Raw genomic sequence first — 20,428 nt, 5'->3', positions numbered from 1 at the left:
TCAGTTAGCAGTATTTAAATAGCTACACTTAATACTGATTGAACTAGAAGTAAGTAATTACAACTAACTTAGTGTTCTGGCTGGACTTGAATATCTGAAATTGGTTTAAATATTAAAATTACTTCCAGTAAATACATATGTACATTTATTGTGCTTATCTTGTGACAAGCCAAAATCATTTTGGAAAGCTTCTAAAAGTTTGAGTTTTAAATTTTTACCTGGAAGAAAATGGTTTTTGTAAATGGTCATTTGACACAAAAACTCTCTAGTAAAGAGCTGATATAAGCAGGGAAGGAAGGCTCTGTCCTCGTTCGCCAGGCCCATTGTCACCATTAGGAGGAAAGTTTGTCCCGATGGTACCAGACGTGGCATCCTGAGTTCACAATTAAGTGGCTGTAGGTGTCCATATATGACGTTTAAAGGAAGCCACTACACAATTAGCCCAAGTCCTGGCTTTGGATAATTGGGGAATGTGATCTGTGATTATGAACTGTTTGAAAGGCCGTGAGAGGAACACATACCAACCTAAGGAGCATTTTCAGGCAATGAGGTATTAAAATCCAGAAATCTTTAGTTACACGTTCCTTCCTCAGGAGCAGACATAGGAGACGAGAGCGTGACCCCAGGGCTGAATCAGGAACAGTGTGCCTTCTGCACTGTCTCCGACGTGAAGCCAGAGTGTGCCTCTTTCCGCAGCGTTGAGCCTGTCCAGTTAGCTAGCTCTGAATCTGTGGGTCCGGACCCTCACCCCAGCCACTGCTTCACCCTCCGTTTTAATTTTACAGATTTAGCTGTTAGTTTCATTTTTGTGGTTGCTGTTTTGTTTTGCGCTTTGTACTGTCTTGCAATTTGAGTCTGTGACCACTAAATAGTAATGGAGATCTAGCAAGCGTCATTGTTACAACTGGTTTATCTGGAACTTAATATTATTGTTTAGTATGGGGTAATTACTTCATTGGCTTAATTATTTTGTTTACTGTTTCTGACAAAGAGAAAAAGTAACTCTTAATATTAACATTGAATTTGAATTCAAAATTTTGCTTTAAATGTTCAAAAAAAAATTAAATGCATTAAGAGGTTTTTTTGGGTAAACGGCCCATAGTGGATTTTCCCCCCGAAAGGAAAAAGGAACAAGCAGGTAGACATTTCTGTTTGGGCAGAAGCTAGAAGACAGAAAACCTGTGCAATGTCACTATGAGCACCTCGGCTATATTAGTGCCACTGGAATAATAAACTTGATTACAGTGGAAAAAAGAAACACTGGGATGCCAGTCCTCACCAATCAGATTGGTAGTATTTTAAAAATGTGAAAATTTGGAAATCTGAATAAGATTAGTGGGTTGTATCAATGTTAATTTCTTCATTATATTTCCTACAGGTTTGCAAGATGTTACCTTTTAGGTAAAACTGAGTAAACAATGCATGGCTCTCTCTGTATTATGTCTTACATCTTCATGGGAACCTACAATTATTTTGAAATTTGAAAAAATTATTTTTTTAAAAAGGCACAGGCCTATTTCTAGTGATCAATTTAATCTCAGATATGACTCTAACAATAACGCAAAAATGCATACACCGTAAAGTTAGTCACACCATTGTATTTAACAGTGAAGAGATTGAAAAAGGTTTCATTAAGAGAAGTTGGTTAAATATGCTAAGTTCAAATAAGGAAAAGGTAAGAATGATTGAAAATATATGCACATATATGTGTATCTAGGCATTGTGTATGTATATATGGGCATAGTTTATGACCACAGTTTATTGTTAAGTGCAAAAAATACAATCAGCATGTTTGGTTAAGATCCTATATTCATTTAAAACTAATACACATACATACATACATATGCATGTATTATATATAAGGAAAATATATTCAGCTGGTGAAGCTGTGAGGACACAGGTACTTTCACACCTGACCGGTGCAAACACAAAACTTTATAACTGTTTTGGAGAGATACTGGCAATACTTAAAACAGCAAAAGCAATTAATAACTCCTATAGGAATCTATGCCATAGATATATCTTCAACAATACAAATATATATACCCACAAAGTTATTCACTGTAGTCTTGTTTGCAGTTGGAAAACACTGAATCTAAATGCCCATACACATACAATTGTTAAATAAACTATAGTCCATCCAAACAATAAAGTACAATACAGCAAGTTTAAAAAATGAAGAAAACCTCTATTACCTGATATGGAGTGTATATCCTGCAAGTCACTCCATATCAGGTAATAGAAAAAAAAATCAAACTCCAAAAGAATAATATAGTATACAAGCTTTCGTGTAAGAAAAAAAAAGGGATATACAAAAATTATACATGTACCACTTCATCTGTGCAAAAGAAAAACATGGAGGATAAAGCAGAAACTAAAATACTAAGATTGCTTACTTACAGGAAGTGGTTGGGAATGACATGGTAAGAATCAGGGAATGGGAAAAGGGGTAAGAAAGGGAATAACTCTTCTCTTTGTAAATCTTTTTTGTATAAATCTGACACTTGGAACCATGATAATGTTTCACATAACCAAAAAAAAATTTTTTAAACATAACCATCATGTGAAGGTACCCCAAAATGGAATGCAAAGAATAAATGAATTCTTTTTTTTTTGGTTATGTGAAATAAACAAATAAACCTAATGTATAACAAAGGATAACATAAATTGAACTGGGTAGATAAGAACTGGCTTAAGCAACTTTAGAAAGTATTTTTCACTACATATGGCAAGACAAAAGATAAACAGGACTGTACACTAGAACTGCACTCTAGTTAGGAAATCTGCTTCTCAGAGGGTATGCTTTAGTAAGTCTGACCTTTGTTTCAAACAAAAACAAAAATTCTAACAATCTAACACTAAGCAAAGTAGCCCTGGCCAGGTAGCTTAGTTGCTTAGAGTGTCATCCCGATACGCCGAGGTTGCAGGTTCGATCCCCAGTCAGGGCACATAGAAGAATCAACCAATGAATGCACAAATAAGTGGAGTAACAATTCTACATTTCTCTCTTTCTCTCCCTTCTTCTCTCTATAAAATCAATACATGGAAAAGTTTTTAAAAATAATAAAATAAAATTGAACAAAGTATATATGTTGAGGATGAGAGCCAAGTTTCTCACTTTCAAAAAAAAAAAAAAAAAAAGAAATTACAGTTAAGAATAATGGGAAGACTAGAGGAGAATGAACCCTGTGCTTTTAAATGGAATCGGACATGTCAATATTAATTCATGATTTTACATGAAACATACACACAACCACACAAACACATATCTATAGGAAGACACACACAGAAATAGGGATATCCATGTATGTCAGTATAAACATACACTTACTTCTTAACTCTGTTGACTGAGAGGGCCTAGAAACGATGATACCCCAGTAACAATGAACACACAAAATATTGTTTTGTAAAAGCCATTCTCCAATGACAGAAAACACGATTCCTTAGAGAAATGATTGATTCCACAGTAGTAGCAGAGAAAAAACAAGATGTGCCCAGAACATATTGTGATGCTAGAATGTATAGCAATGCTCAGAAAAATGAGAGTGCATATCAAACGAACACAGGAATTGGCCTGAAGGAAAGCCCAATAGCCAAACCTGAAAGCCATAGCAACAAAACAATGACAGCATTAGTTTATAACCAAAAGAATGAAATGAATATCGACGAGCCCACACTGACATAAATATTTGGTTAAATAAAATGGGGAGAAGGAACAACTCTTCCTTGCAGAATTCCAATTAATAAACACATTAAGGAATAACTGAAATTCTAACCATGACACAAACATTAAAATAATTTTTGTAGCAGATAAGAATCACAGATGGGTAAAATTAGTGAATTAAGGTATGATAAGAAACATGACGTTTGTATAATCTCAACATATACCCCACAAGATACATATAATATATAATTGCAAGGGAAAAGCAGTAACTTTGCAGAGGAAAACACTGGTATACTTCAACCAACTAACAACTCAAGGTTAACACCTCATGTATTAAGACATACTGACATCATGTACATATGGTGCACAGAAAAGGGTACATTATTACTTCCGTAGCATTATTGCCAAGATTGCATAACATGAATTAAGTCATAAAAAAGGCCAAGGTCACAGTTCTTGAAATTATGGGATAAAGACTTTAAAACAACTGTTATAAAAATTCTTAGACACACAGTCATATTGTTGCAACAAATATTGAAACAGAAAATACTGTCAACAAATATGATACAAAGGACAAGTGGAGATTTTAAAGTTCAAAATACAATTACTAAAATATAAAAATAAAAATAAATGGACAGGCAGTTATAGTGGTGTTCTCCGAGTTCCTGTGTCCCTCCCAGCGCTGCCCGGATGGCCTCCCAGAACCGTGACCCAGCCGCCGCCAGCATCACCACCGCTCAGAAAGGAGCCTAGCCCAGCGGGGTGGGGGGAGGGGGGCATTAGCAAGAGCTGATGATGCTCATGATGCCTGGCAACAAAGGAATTTCTGCCTTCCCTGAATCAGACAACCTTTTCAAGTGGGTAGGAACCATCCATGGAGCAGCTGGCATAGTAAACGAAGACCTGAGGTATTAGCTCTCTCTGGAGAGTTCCCCAGGGGCTACCCATACAACGTGCCAATAGTGAAATTCCTCGTGCCCTGTTACCACCCCAATGCAGACACCCAGGGTAACTTCTGCCTAGATATCCTGAAGGGCAAGTGGTCTGCCCTGTATGGCATCAGGACCATCCTACTCTCCATCCAGAGTCTGCTAGGAGAACCCAACATCGACTGCCGCTTGAACACACATGCTGCCGAGCTCTGCAAAAGCCCAACCCCCTCTAAGAAGTACTTGCAAGAAACCTATGCAAAGCAGGTCTGCAGCCAAGAACCCTGATCCAGGAGGTCCAGCCTCTCTCCTTGTGCCGTCTTTTTTTTGTTTCCTTAGATGGTCTATCCTTGCCTTGATTTCTGTATATGACTGTGTATCTTCTGCTGTGGTGTGATTTTTGTTTTGTTTCTGTTTTTTAAATTAAGTCTCTGGTTGAACCCCTGTGATGAATGTATTAAATAAATGAATATATATATATTGGTGAAAAAATAAAAATAAAAATAAATGGACAGGAAACAGTGCAATGGAGATGGCAAAACAAAACAAAACAAAACAAAAACTTAAAAGAAATAAATAGAACCTATCCAACACTAAGAAAGAAAATACTGAACATAAATGTACAAAGGCTCAGAGAACTATGAGAAAATAACGGAAGGATAAAATGAAAGGGTGTGGGACTGAAAATATCTGAAAAAATTAATGCCCGAAAACTTCCTAGGTTTGGCAATAGACATAAACCTACAGATTCAAGAAATGGGAAACAAAAAAAAATCTTCAAAAAGGATAAACACACCCTAGCTGGTATGGCTCAGAGGACTGAACGCCGGCCGGCCTGAAGGCCAGAGTTGCCAGTTTGGTTCCCGGTCAGGGCACATGCCTGGGTTGTGGGCCAGGTCCCCAGTGGGGGGAACATGAGAGGCAACCACACAGTGATGTTTCTTCCTTCTCTTTCTCCCTCCCTTCACTTTTCTCTAAAAAAAATAAATAAAATCTTTAAAAATAATCATAATAAAAATTTTTTAAAACAGTAAACACAAAGAAACCCACAGCCAGATACATCATAATAAAATTACCAAAAACGAAAGACATAAAAATATCATACAAGCAGTAAGAGAAAAATAAAACATTACCATATAAAGGAACAATAATTATAATAACTGGTTCCCCCCCAAAAAAATGAAAGCCAGAAGAAAGTGGCACACGTGTTTACATGGCTGAAAGAAACTGTCAACCCAATATAATCTATCCAGAAAAATTAGCTGCAGGAATGGAAGCAAAAAGATATTCTCACAAGATGGAAAACTAAGTGTATGTAGCCCATAAGATCTTCTCTAAAAGAGGAAAAGAGCAAAACAAGTTTTTCATGTACATGGGATATATCAGAAGGAAACCCAAATCACCAGGGATGAAAAATAAAAATAACAAAATTTAATTGGATATTACAATACATGATTTATATCTCTTGAGTTCTGTAAAATTGTTTGAGGACTGAAAACAAAAGACAAACATTTTCTGAGAGTTTTCAATGTATGTAAATACAATATATGACAATTACAGGATAAAAGAGAGACAATTAAGGAACCTTTAAAAATGTTAATGTTTGTACATTCAGAATTATAGAGTAAAACACAGACAATGAAAACTTAAATATGTATTGTGTTACCTCCTAAAGCAAACACTAAAAAGGGTTATATGTAATGATAGAGTCAGAGATATAAGATGGTGGTGTCCTCCCAGGACCAAACTGGAATTACAACTAAATTACAGACAAATCATCCCGAATAACCAACGGAAGACTATCTGTAGAGAAGCCTTATAACCAAGGACTTACAGAAGAAACCACACCACCATATTGAGAGTGAAAGGAACTGTGGAGGCACAAGTGGGCTAGCTGGGCTCCCATGGGTGGCAGCTGAAGTTCCAGAGGGATATTTCAGCAGCCAGAGGTTTTGCCCTGGGAAGTTGGGGGTCTAAACCGCAAGCCAGGTCCCCAGCCTAGAGCACCAGAATTGAAAAAGGCACCCACATAGTATCTGGCTGTGAAAAGCAGCAGGGTTTCTTTCCAACAAGGAGAGACAGCTAGAGACACAAACACCCTTTTAGAAGGCCAATGCACAAAATTCTGTTTGTGACCACTTACCCTGGGCTCCAGCAGAGGGAGGGCAGAGCAGAATAGAGCCACATGAGGAGAATCTGGGGTTTGTGGCTCTGGGGAGAGACCTAAAGGGTCAGCCCCGTGGATGCCTGTGCTGAGTCATTCCCCGTGCTAAAGAAGCCATCTTTGTCTAGCAAAGCACTCCTCTCTCCACGCTGTATCAGCCTGGGGGGAAGCAACTGCCCTACCCGCAGGAATCCCTCTTGCCCCACCCTGTGGAGCTTAAGCCCTGCTGAGGAGTACAGCCAGAGGCAGATCTCTGAATGCTTTGAGACTTTACCCAGACACACCCCTGGGGCCCAGTGCTGGTAGAAGCCTGCTTTGGTGCCCAGCTTGATCCTGACCACCACAGCATCCAGGCCCAGCAGAGAGTGCCACAAGCTGTGAACTGCTGATAGTTCCAAACAAGCTGCTCAATGCAACTCAAAGGCAGCATCTGACACAGGCCTGAACCAGAGCCTTTTCAGATCTACCTAATACATAGAAACAAGGACAAAGAGGCAGCCAAAATTGGGAGATGAAGAAACAGGTTCCCAAGTGAAAAAACAAGAGAATTCTCCAGAAGAGCTAAATGAAATGGAGGTAAGCAATTTATCAGATAGAGTTCAAAGTAATGATTATAAGGATGCTCAACAGCATAAAAAAAACATAGAAACCATAAAAAAGGACCACTTAGGAATAAAGAATGCAATATTTGAAACAAAAAATATCTTGGAAGGAATAAACAGGAAGTTACATCACGCAGAGGATCATACTAGTGATTTGGAAGACAAGGTAGGAAAAAACACCCAAAAAGAGCAGCAAAAACAAAAAAGAATTTTAAAAAATGAGGATAGTTTAAGGGACCCTTGGGAAATTATGAACTGAAACAACACCTGCATCATAGGGATACCAGAAGGAGAAGAGAGGGCAAAGGATCAAGAACTATTTGAAAACATGAGCAAAATTTTTCAACCTGGTGCAGGAAAAAGACACACAAGTCCAGGAAACACAGAGTCCCAAACAAGATGGACCCAAAGAGGCCCACACGAGATTAAAATGGTAAAATTTAAAGACAAAGAGAATCTTAAAAGCCTCCAGAGAAAAGCAGTTTGTTACCAGAAGGGGGCTCTAATAAGACTGTCATCTCACTTTTAAATAGAAACATTTCAGGCCAGAAGGCAGTGACATGAAATATTCAAGGTTATGAAAAACAAGGACCTACAACAAAGGCTACTTTGCCCAGCAAGGCTATCATTTAAAATTAAAGGAGAGCCCTGGCTGGTGTGGATCAGTGGATTGAGTGCTAGCCTGTGAACCAAAGGGTTGCTCATTAGATTCGCAGTCAGGCCACAGGCCTGGGTTGCAGGCCAGGTCCCTGTAGGGGGCACACGAGAAGCAACCACACACTAATGTTTCTCTCTCTCTCTTTGTTCCTGCCTTCTCCTCTCTCTAAAAATAAATAAATAATTTTTTTAAATTATCTTATTGTTGTTCAATTGCAGTTGTCTCCATTTTCCCCCCATCAATATCATAAAACCTTTTTTTTTTAATTGGAGAAATAGAGGTTCCCAGACAATAAAAGCTTAAGGACTTTGTTACCACCAAACCAGTATTGTAACAAATGTTAAAGGGCTTGCTTTAAGGAGGGAAAAAAAGAAGGAACAATTTAAAAAATAAAATGGCAATAAATACTTACCTATCAATAATCACTTTAAATGTCAATGGCTTAAATGCTCCAATCAAAAAACATAGAGTTGCCCTGGCTAGTAGGTCAGTGGACTGAGCATCGGCCTATGAATAGAAAGGTCACTAGTTCCAATACCAGTCAGGGCACATGCCTGGGTTGTGGGCCAGGTCCCTAGCTGGGGGTGTGTATGAGGCAACAAGTCGATGTTTCTGTTCCTCTCTTTCTCCCTCCCTCCCCTCTCTCTAAGAATAAAGAAATAAAATCTTTTAAAAAAAGACATAGGGTAGCTGAATGGATAAGAAAACAAGACCCATATATGCTGTCTTCAAGAGACTCACCTCAGAATGAAAGATCTACACAGACTAAAAGAAAAGAGATGGAAAAAACAGATATTTCATGCAAATGTAAAGGGGGGAAAAAAGATATGGCAACAGTACTTATATCTGACAAAATAAGACTTTAAACCCAAGGCTATACTAAGACAAAGAAGGATACTACATAATGATAAAGAGATCAATACAACAAGAGGATATGACCACAGTAAACATCAATGAGTGGGGAACCGTTCCAAGCGTGGGAAATGTGGCTCAGCCCCCACTTGGAAAAGCCAGTGGGGAGCGAGGTTGGCGGGCAGGACCCACATCCATGGACAGGTTCTCCAGTGGGAAATCAGGCCTGCATTGTACCTAGCCTGCTATGAGACTTGCTCTTGCTAAAACTCCCTCACCCTGAATTGAGGCAGCAAATGTTTACTGAGTATCTACATCTTCCTAAAATCTGTACTAAACCACCCAAGTATGGAGTGTGAGTAGTTTCCCCCTTGAGCTGTAACATCCTTCTCTTTGAAGTAATTAGCAGTGTCCTGTCCTTTGTCCTTCTTAAAAGGTAATCACCTGTGGTGAACCTGTGCATGGTAAATGAGGATCACACTCGATGTAATGTGCCCAGAAAAGCAATAAAAGCTTGTCCAGGCCGGGATGAGGGGCCCTCTCTCTAACTTGGAGAGCAGCCAAGCAGCCCCTTTTTCTCCACAGGATTTCTGTAGTCCATGTGTATTTGTATATTGCAACCACAACACAGGATGCTGAGGGCCGGGATCTGCCTCATCTGGCGCCCAGGAACAGGGACCCAGGGCTACGAGCTGCAGTTCTGGTCAACACACCAACTTGGTTGGAGTGTGTGCATCAGCCCAGGTAAGGGCCGACAACACCAAGTGCTTTTTAGTTATGTTGTAGGGTATGTTGGATTTCAGAGGAAAAGGGTTTCCTTCCCAGGTCACCCTCTCTCGCGACTGCTTTGCAACTGTACCTTCTTTAGTAAACAGGAGCCTTGCTCTCTCTCCCAAGCATCTGCCACAATCTCGCGGGCACGGGTCGAGCAGTTAAAAGCCACAAGGGCGCTTGCCACTAGAAGACACCCGTGAGAGGATAAGCTCGACATGGACCAGGACAGAACACTAGGTTTCCCTGCCAGCCGCAAGCAAAAGTTCACGCAAGGAGAGGCACACTGTGAAAACACTCACAAGCCCATCCCCCATGGCACAACCCCCAACTAGGTCTAGGCTTGGGAGAAAGAGCAAAGACTTTCCCTTTAATCAGCTTTAAAAACAGCAACTAGTTACAGGCATATTTTAAAAGCATGTCAGCAAATTCTTTCTTTCAAGCCGCCTCTTGCGGCCCTTTCAACTTTGCCTTTTTGCTCCATCTGCCTGTATAAGGAAAAGCAGATAGGGAATGAGTGTTTTGGTTTCGACCAGACTCCAAAGATTGCTTTCCAGAAGAACTTAGTGTTATTCAAACAGGTTTTGTATGAGAACTTTTGACATTCGCCAAGCTCCGAAGACAGAAGGCACTTCCTCCCCTCAGCCTGAGAAATCGGGTGTTCCCACGTGAGTCGGAACCTTGCGAGGGTGTCTGGGATCAATTCCCAAGACGTGCAGGGGCCTTACAGGGACCTCCAACATCACCCAATCTAACTTCTGGCTCATCCGGGGAAGCCTGATATAAAGGCTGGTCACCTAGCGCTTCGAGCCCCATCCTCACGGTTCTAAACACTTGGGGAGGACCCAAGACCCATAAGCGGGGTCAGGGTACTGGGAAAGTCCGGTGCCCCTCTCCCTGACGGTCTTTCACCAACAGCACGTTTCAACCCACTACACTCTCCTCACTACAAGAAGTAGTATTTAAAAGAGCAGGTGGAGTAAAAAGCAAAACTAAAACTGGTTTTATAATCGCCACGTTTGTGGTGGGAAGAATTTCAGAAAAGGTTCTTTTAATTGTTAAGGAATTTCTTTAAAAGTTTCTAAAACTCCTCAACCATGGGGAACGGGCTCTCTAAGGAACAAGAGCAATGTTTTAAGCTAATTCAGCAGCATTTTAAGGCTACTGAATGTCTCCCTAGTAAGGGATCTTTAGACTTAGTTATTTAGGAACAAGTTGGGCAGAAGTTGAAATAACACCAGGTGGTGTGAGATAAGATTCTAAGGCTAGTGTCTCACTCCCTCCTTTAGAGGATTTAATTTGAAAATACCAGTTTGCTTGAATTTTGTTTTTGAATGGCTCAATCTCAAAATATTTTCCTAAACCTCTGGTAAACAGAATGAGATCTCTAATGTTGTTACATCATAAGGATTCTACTCAAAGAATTTAAATTGTTTAAAATAAATAAATAAATAAATAAGTGTATTTGCCAGTGGAGAAAAAACTGGTTCTGAAGGTTAGGAATGTGTTCCTCAATTTGTCAATCCAAAGCATGTTACAAGTGGAATGGGGGGTGTGACATATTAAAGAAATATTAAGAATCCTCCTTGTTTATGCCGGAGCCGTGACCTTTTACTGTAAAAATGAAATATAGGTGTACTGTCTCCCGGGGAGAACTAGCCTTTCTCTGCGGAAGACTGCACACCATTTTTTAACTCAGTACCTGTAAACACTGATCATTTCCTTGGGGAAGAACTGGCTATTCTCCCGGAGGGAATGGTTAGTTAATTAAGTCACAAAAGGCCCTTGGCACGTAACCACTCTTTTCTAAAACATATTTAAGCAAAGCACCGCCATCCTCATCTTTCCCACTTTCCTTGCAAACTCTGAACCCAGGCCCAATACTTAACAATTGTCAACCATTAGAGAGGTTTCAGTGCAAAGTCTTGCCGCAGGTCATGTTCAATAGCCCTACCATCCGCCAGCATTTTGTTCATCAGGCTGTTTAGCCAGTACGGACTCAGTTTCCTCAAAGTATAATTTATCATTACATGGATGACATCCTAATTGCTGCAGCCTCTCAAGAAGAGCTAAAGCAAGTTTACCTCTATCTTTGAGGACAGTGTCTCCTCAGTGGGACCAGTCGTAGCCCCGGAAAAGGTACAGCATTATCAGCCTTGGTGTATTTGGGATATGTCTTATTGCACCGTACAGTTAGGCCTCAAATAGTTCAGATCCAGATACCAGACCCTTTAACACTTAACAGTTTACAACAGCTCTTAGGCACCATCACCTGGATATGTCCCAGTTTAGGGATCACCACTGGGAAATTAACCAACTTGTTCAACATCCTTAAAGGGGATCCAGACCTAAATTCTCCTAGATCCCTAAGTAATCAGGCTAGACAGGAATTTGATTTAGTTAACCAGTACCTTTCTTCCAGGCAGCTCACTAGGGTAAACAGACAACTACCTGTCAGACTTTTTTGCTTCCCCACACTGGGGACGCCTACTGGCCTAGAAATGATTGAATGGTTATTTTTATCCCATCAACCCCAGCACACTATTATCACCTATATTACTGCGCTATCTCAGCTTATTATCAAAGGCCGTGATAGAGTAATTCAGCTTTTTGGCCATGACCCAGCTGTTACACATGTTCCACTTCTACAACTTTCTAGTCAATCTTTAGAATTTCAGTGTGCAGTCACTGATTTTGTGGGGGATCTTAATATTCATTTACCTTCTAATAAACTTCTTCAAAACCTCCCCACTCTTAACATCCACATGGGAGAAAAAATTCAGCGCCACTCCTATTCCCAAAGCTAAAACCATCTTTATTGATGGTTCAGGAAAAACAGGAAAGCTGCTATCACCTGGAAAGAAGGGAACGAGTGGAAACATTTTCTTTCTGGAGGGCACTCTTCCACCCAACAGGCAGAAATTTCAGGGGCTATTCTTGCCCTCCAGCATTTGCCCAAAGAGCCTCTTAACTTAGTTTGTGACTCTGGTTATACTGTATACACACTCCTTCATATAAATCAGGCTCTATTAAAAGGGTCCATTGGGCTTCAGTTACTAAGTCTATTTCTAACCCTGCAAAGTCTTTTAGATAAAAGGAAGCACCCCTTATTTGCTACCCATATCCGATCTCATTCAGGCTTGCCTGGAACTATGGCAGAGGGTAATTCTCGGGCTGATGCCCTTGTCAGCCTAGCAGATACTTTTCAATCTGCGGTGATGTCTCATCAATTTTTTTACCAAAATAGTCAGACCCTACATAAAGAATTTAATATTCCACGGTCCCAAACAAAACAGATTATCAGAGAATGTCCAGATTGTCAAGCGCTTGCAAAAGCACCCCCTACTCTTGGGATTAACCCTAGAGGGTTGCAACCTCGAATAATTTGGCAAACAGATGTTCAAACATTTGGTAATATAATCATCCTTAAGTTTTAAGACTTGTCATGCTTATTTTGGAATGTTATGTGGATTATGTATGTTATAAAAAGTTCAAGTAAGTCACAGATAGTCTTTAAGGAAGGAATTAAGAAAGTGAAGGAAAGGAAAGTATAGGATTGTGAAGGAGGAGAGTAAGAAGGAACAAAGGAAAAAGATAGATACCATATTCATGTGTAGCATAGGAAGTGGAAGTAGAAAGGAAATAAGAGTAATAATAAGCATCTGAGACTTTGAAACACTCCAAATTTTATACTTAGGAACTACTAGGTCCAGAGAACAATAGGGTAATTAACTCGCTGCTCAAACTCATTGCAGCTTGCAGAAACAGCAGGGGGCCTGTCTTTCCAAGCAGACACTTACTCAGGTGCTCTACATGCCACTCCCCTCACCAGGGAGTCAGCAAAGCATATTAGAGCTGGTTGGCTAGAGGCATTCAGCCACTTAGGCCGTCCACAAGAAATCAAGACTGATATTGGCCCAGTATACATTGCACAAGCCACCCAGGCTTTCTTAAAGAAATGTGGAATTCGGCATAAACAAGTATCCCCTATAACCCTACGGGCCAAGCAATTGTTGAAAGAGCTCACCACACCTTTAAGACATTATTAAACAAACAAAAAAGGGGGAGTCAGGAAATATGCCCCAGGATTTTAACCATGCTGGCAATAAATACATACAATTTTTTAAATTGTGATGATAATTTAAAGTCACCCATAGACAAACACCTTGGGCAAAACAGGCCTGCAGTCCCACACCCCTTGGTCTCATACAAAGACCCATTAGGGGAAGGAAATGGGAAGGCCCAGTTGCACTATTAACTTGGGGAAGAGGGTATGCTTGTTTTTTCTCTCCAGAAGGACCTTTGGAGCTGCATTGAAGAGGGTGAAGCCATATGAGAAAAGGCTTCCCTGGCAGCGACCCACCTCCACCCCACTGGACTCTTCTGATCCAGGATTCTGCAAGCTGTACCTCACCCACCCTGAAGTGCAATTCCATCCAGTACTGCTGGAGTGATAGTCAACATCACCTAGAGGGACTTTTTCTACCAATTTGAAAGGACAAATGGATAAATTGCAGCTAACATTGCATCAGCAGCTGCAGGACATTCAATGCTTGATTAAGCAAGAGGTTTTCCAAACCCTCCATGCCAATCTCGGCTGGCTAAACCCAAAAAACTTGTTTGATGAACTTAATCCAGAATGTGGGTCTTTGGAACCTCCGGTTGTTTACTGATTATAATAATGCTCTGTGTACTTCGCTGCATTTACAAATTATTTTCCCAAGGTCGTGTGAGAGACCAGCAAGTAGCAAGCTTTGTGGGATTTATAGCGGTCCTAACTAAAAACAAGGGGGGAGATGTGGGGAACCGTTCCAAGTGTGGGAAGTGTAGCTGAGCCCCCACTCGGAAAAGCCAGTGGGGAGCGAGGTTGGCGGGCAGGACCCACGTCCATGGACAGGTTCTCCAGTGGGAAATCAGGCCTGCATTGTACCTAGCCTGCTATGAGACTTGCTCTTGCTAAAAAACTCCCTCACCCTGAATTGAGGCAGCAAATGTTTACTGAGTATCTTTAACTTCCCAAAGTCTGTGCTAAACCACCTAAGTATGGAGTGTGAGCAGTTTCTCCCTTGAGCTGTAACATCCTTCTCTTTGAAGTAATTAGCAGCGTCCTGTCCTTTGTCCTCCTTAAAAGGTAATCACCTGTGGTGAACCTGTGCATGGTAAATGAGGATCACACTCGATGTAATGTGCCCAGAAAAGCAATAAAAGCCTGTCCAGGCAGGGGTCAGGGGCCCTCTCTCTAACTTGGAGAGCAGCCAAGCAGCCCCTTTTTCTCCACAGGATTTCTGTAGTCCGTGTGTATTTGCATATTGCAACCACAACAGATCCTGCGGGCCGGGATCTGCCTCATGAATGCACCCAATATGGGAGCACCTAAATATATGAAGCAAATAGTGATGGACATAAGGGGAGAGACTGACAGAAATACAGTCATAATAGGGTATTTTAACACCCCATTGACTTCAGTGGATATATCTTCCACACAGAAAATCAAGCAGATGGCAGCCTTAAATGACACACTAGATTAAATGGATTTAATTGATATCTTCAGAACATTTCCCTCCAAAGCAGCAGAATATACATTCTTTTCAAGTGTACATGGAACGTTTTCTAGGATAGACCACATGTTAGGACATAAAACAAGTCTCAATAAACTTAAGAAAATTGGAATCATATATCAAGCATCTTCTCCAACCACAATGGTATGAAACTAAATCAATTCCAAGAAAAAAAAAAACTGAAAAAAAGACCCAAATACATGGAGGCTAAATAACACTTTACTAAACAATAAATGGGTTCACAATGAGATCAAGGAAAAAAATGAAGATACCTAGAGACTAATGAACATCAAAACACAACAACTCACCCTGGCTGGTGTGGCTCAGTGGATTGAGCACCAGCCTGAGAACCAAAGGGTCGCTGGTTCGATTTCCAGTCTAGGGCACATGCCTGTGTTGCAGGCCAGGTCCCCAGTGTAGGGAGCATGAGAGGTGGCCACACATTGATGGTTCTCTCCCTCTTCTTCCCTTCCCCTCTCTAAAAATAAATAAATAAAATCTTTAAAAAAACAAAAAACAAAACACAATAACTCAATCTATGGGACACAGCAAAAGCAATCCTAAGAGGGAAATTCATAATACAGGCCTACCTAAGGAATCTAACATTACACCTAAAGGACCTAGAAAAAGATCAACAAACAAAGCCCAAAGTGAGTAGAAGGAAGAAAATAATAAAGATCATAAACCAAATAGGGTCTAAAAAAACATTACAAAAGATGAATTAAACTATTCCACAGTGGCTGCAGTCTGCATTTCAACCAGCAGTGCAGGAGAGTTCCCTTTTCTCCACAACCTCACCAGCACTTGCTGTTTGTTGAATTATTGATGATGGCCATTCTGACCAGTGTAAGGTGATATCTCATTGTGGGTTTCTTTTTTCATTGTGGTTCTAATTTGCATTTCTCTGATGATTAGTGAAGTTAAGCATCTTTTCATATGTCTATGGGCCATCTGTATATCCTCTTTGGATAAGTGTCTACTTAGGTCCTTTGCTCATATTTTGGTGTTTTGGGTTTTTTTTTTTAAAGATTTTAGTTGTTCATTTCTAAAGAGAGGGGATGGGAAGGTGAAAATGGGAGAGAGAACCATCAATGTATGGTTGCCTCTTGAGTGCCCCCAACCAGGGACCTGGCCTGCAACCCAGAAAAGCATATCCATTTTTTAATTTTTTGAGGTATCTCCATAGTGCTTTCCACAGTGATTACACAAGTCTGCAATCTCACCAACAGTGCTAAAATTGTTCCCTTTCTCCACATCCTCACCAGCACTTGCTGTTTGTTGATTTATTGATGATGGCCATTCTTTGCCCATTTTTAATTGGATTGTTTGTCTTCTGGTGTTCAGTTGTGTAAGTTCTTTATTAGTCACCATGCTGTACTTATATTCCCATGACTTATTTATTTTTTAACTGTTTGCACCTCTTGATCTCCACTTCACCTAATTCACCCACCCAAAATTATTCTTAATCACCTCAAGATGAAAATACCCCAATGTCCACTGATGGAAGAACAAATAAATAAAATCTGATATATCCATACTATGGAACATTATTCAGCCATAAGTAGAATGAAGTACTGATAAACACTACAACATAGATGATGAACCTTGAACCTTTGTATGCTAAGTGAAAGAAGCCAATCACAAAATACCACATACTATATGATTCCATTCATATGAAATGTTCAAAACTGGGAAATCTATAGAAACAAAAAGTAGATTAGTGGTTGCTTAGAGCTGGGCACATAGGGTTCAAGGGGGTATGGGGTTATGGCTAAAGAATAGGGATCTTAAGGTGATGAAATGTTCTAAAATTGACTATGGTGATGACTGCACATACACTAAAAAAAAATCACTGAGTTGTACACTTAAAATGGGTAAATCGTATAGTATGTGAATTATATTTCAATAAGTGTCAAAAGATAAACAAAAGAAGAAATTAAGACATTCCCAGATAAACAAAAGCTGAGGGAGTTTATTGCTAACAAGCCTACAAGAATTGTCAAGAGGCCCTGGCCCAGTACTTCAGTTGGTTAAGAATAGCATCCTGATAATGCCAAGGTTGTGGTTTCAATCCATGATTGGGGCACATACAAGAATCAACCAATGAATGCATAAATAAGTGCAACAACAAATCGATGGCCCCCTCCCAATATCTCTCCCACTTCCTCTCTCTCTAAAATCGATAAATAACAATTTTAAAAATAGAATTCTCAAAGGGAGTTCTTCAGGCTAAAATGGTAGAAAAATGGTGCTAGGACAACTGGCTAAGCATAGGTAAAAGAATAAAGTTACACCTCACATAGTATACAAAAATTAACTCAACGTAGATCAATGACATAAATATAAGAACTAAGATCACAGAACACTGAAGGGGAATACATGGGGATAAATCTTCATGACCTTGGATTTGGTGAGGTATTCTTAGATTTGTCATCAAAAGCACAAGCAAAAACAACAACAGAAATAGATAAACTGGCCTTCAAGTTGTAAAAAATTTGTATACCATGGGACATTATCAAAAAGTGTAAATAAAACTTGCAGAATGGGGAGGGGTGCAAATCACACATATAATAAGTCTACTATCCAAAATATATAAAAATTCATTCTTACAACTCAAAAACAGCAAAAGACAAACACCCAAATTTTAAAAATGAGCAAAGGTCATTTTTAAATAGACATTTTGAATGGACATTTCTGGAAAGAAAATACACAAATGGCCAATAACTACATGAAAAGATGTCCCAAATCATTAGTCATTAAGAAAATGCAAATCTAAACAATGACATACCACTTGAAACATACTAGGATAGTTGCAATTTGTTTAAAACACCAAAAATAGGAAATAACAAGAGTTGGCAAGGAAGTATGGTAATTCTAAGTTTAATTTATAGAGAAATCACCAAACTATTTTCCACATTATATCTCCCAGTGGCAATGTATGAGGGTTCCAATTTCTCTATTTCCCTGCCATGACCAATTTCCTGTTTTGGGCTTTCTTTTCTTTTCTTTTTTTATTAGATTCTACCCTCATTTTATAAGAAACTTCAATTGACCTGTTACTATAGTCTGGAAAACTGGCAGTTAAAAATAATCTTTCATAATTGACTTTTCTTTTTTAAATTTCTGTTCAAAACTTATATAGAAATAACACATACTAGCCCTGACTGGTGTGGCTCAGTGGGTTGGGCATTGTCCCACAAAGCAAAAGGTCCCTGGTTCATTCCAGGTCAGGGCACATGCCTAGGTTTTGGGTTGGATCCCCAGATGGGGAGCATAAGGCAGCTGATCAATGTTTCTCTCTCACAATCGATGTTTCTGTCTGTCTCTCTCCCCCTTCCCCTCTCTCTAAAAATAAATAAGTTAAAATCTTTAAAAATTAAATAATAAATTCTAAAAATAACACATGCTAGAAAAAGTGCGTATGTCACAGAAGTTTGAGAAATGCAGAGGAAAAATAATCTCTCTTTAAAATAATGATTACCTCGGGATGAAGGAAGAGAGAGAGCTACAATCAGGGTACACAGATAAGTTCAACTATAACAGTAATTTGTTATTTTTTATGTTTGGTTGGTGAGAACAGAGGTTCATTGTATTATTCTTTGTATGTGTATATATGTCTTTAGAATTTCATAACACATACAGGAAGGCCCCCCCTCAAAAGACAAAGTAAGTTAATCTTACATTTTTTCATCACCCGCCCACCACCACCAGCAGCCCACCACCACCAGCAAAAACACGGGATCACACTACATGGGGCATTCTGCAACTTAACTTTTCTCACATAGCATTCTCTACATCAAAAGAATGTAAAAAGGTAAATCTTTTTCCACAGTTGTAAAATATGTCATAACGTCCTACATTTTATCCAAACACTCTCCTAGTAATGAATAAATGGCATCTGTACTTTTTATTTCCTTAGACATTGCCAGGTAATTTTTTCAAAAGGCTGTGGCAAGTCATATTCTCTCCCCCAATATATGAGTGAGATATGGGCATTTTTTAACCAACATAAGCATTTAACAACAGATTAGATGTGATTTTTTTACTGTCTTCTCCACACAGTAAACATGCTACGTGGTACAAAAATAAATTTATTCTCACCAAGAAATCTGAACTCGGGAAATCTAGCTGTTCTCTTACTCAGTGTGTAATCAGCAATCCACAAGAAATATAGCAATTCCCCCCAAAGATCACCTGTGTACACACATACACACACACCTTTGAGATGTTCTGGTACAAATGTTAAGTATTATATGCCTAAATGCCTAAAAGACCTCATTTCGGGTATCTATGAAGAGCATAGAAAAAAAAATTTTTAATCTAGCACATAATGTCACAAACCGATTAGTTTACCAAAACTATGACGTTTGCACACGAAAAGCAGCATGAAAATATAAGGACGGGTAGACCTGACAGCTTAGGCTGTTCCTGAAAGCGCTTTGGGGAGACAATCTTTTATTTCGGAGTGACATGGTGTTAATTAAAACAAGGAAAAACAAGAGGAAAACCACCCAAAATCCCTCCGAGAGCTAGTTTATGCAACTACCTAGCCTCAAACGTGCTGGCAAGGTGATTAAAGAGAGAAATTACTCTCTGATATTTTGAACAGAGGCGAGCGAGATAAAAGAAATACAAGCCGGCTTTTCCCCCCCACTCGGGTAGGCGCGATCCGCAAGTGTGTAGCTTTGCTAACGACCACTTTTCTACCGATTTGAGGTTGAGCACTCACCCCAACACAAAAAACCGGATCAGTTTCGGGACTTTCCTTAGTAAATTCACCCTTTGGCCGATTTCCCACACCTGGTACTCAGGCCGTACTTAGGGCCCCAGCAAACGCCGCCATTTTAGGTCTTAGAAAAGGGATAGGGAACTCAGGAGATTACACTATGGTGGGTGTCACAGCCAAACGGGCCCTGCGCCTAACAGCCGTGCACTACCCAAATGGCTCCGCAGGCAACAAAACCCAGCAGCCCTGTGGCCCCACCCTCGGCTTTCCTAACTTCTTGGGCTTCCTCTCACAGCTTTACCTCTACTGAAATTCCCTCGTTTTTCCTTCTTATCTTCCCCTTAATCTTTTTCTTCTTCCAACCCCAATATTTTTTAACTTTGCCCTGATTTCTTTCTTCTTTCCACATTTCTAGATCTCTTTTTTAATTGTATTTTTTTCGTTACCATTTATTACCCTTATACCCTCTGCCACCTCCACCCGCCACCAATAACCACAATGTTG

General features: G+C 39.8%; 1 protein-coding gene and 1 pseudogene across 22 annotated transcripts in view; one reads left to right on the top strand and one right to left on the bottom strand.

Annotated features, from left to right (window-relative positions):
- ZCCHC13 (zinc finger CCHC-type containing 13) overlaps nucleotides 1-20,058 on the bottom strand; it is a 171,285-nt gene extending 151,227 nt beyond the window's left edge. For 17 of the 22 annotated variants that reach the window (XR_011650762.1, XR_011650761.1, XR_011650766.1 and 14 more), the window contains exon 1: nucleotides 19,928-20,058. The gene's annotated coding sequence lies outside the window, so the exon portion shown is untranslated. Of the gene's footprint in view, nucleotides 1-15,506; nucleotides 15,677-19,927 lie in introns of all 22 variants that reach the window. The other 5 variants (XR_011650765.1, XR_011650775.1, XR_011650780.1 and 2 more) reach the window with 4 other exon arrangements.
- On the top strand, nucleotides 3,354-7,588 carry LOC128779998 (ubiquitin-conjugating enzyme E2 C-like; annotated as a pseudogene).
- Nucleotides 20,059-20,428: the final 370 nt, after the last annotated feature.

This window comes from Desmodus rotundus, chromosome X (genome assembly GCF_022682495.2).
Source record: "Desmodus rotundus isolate HL8 chromosome X, HLdesRot8A.1, whole genome shotgun sequence".
Lineage (NCBI taxonomy): Eukaryota > Metazoa > Chordata > Mammalia > Chiroptera > Phyllostomidae > Desmodus > Desmodus rotundus.
The sequence above is the reverse complement of the archived record's forward strand: the minus strand, read 5'-3'. Positions and strand labels throughout refer to the sequence as shown.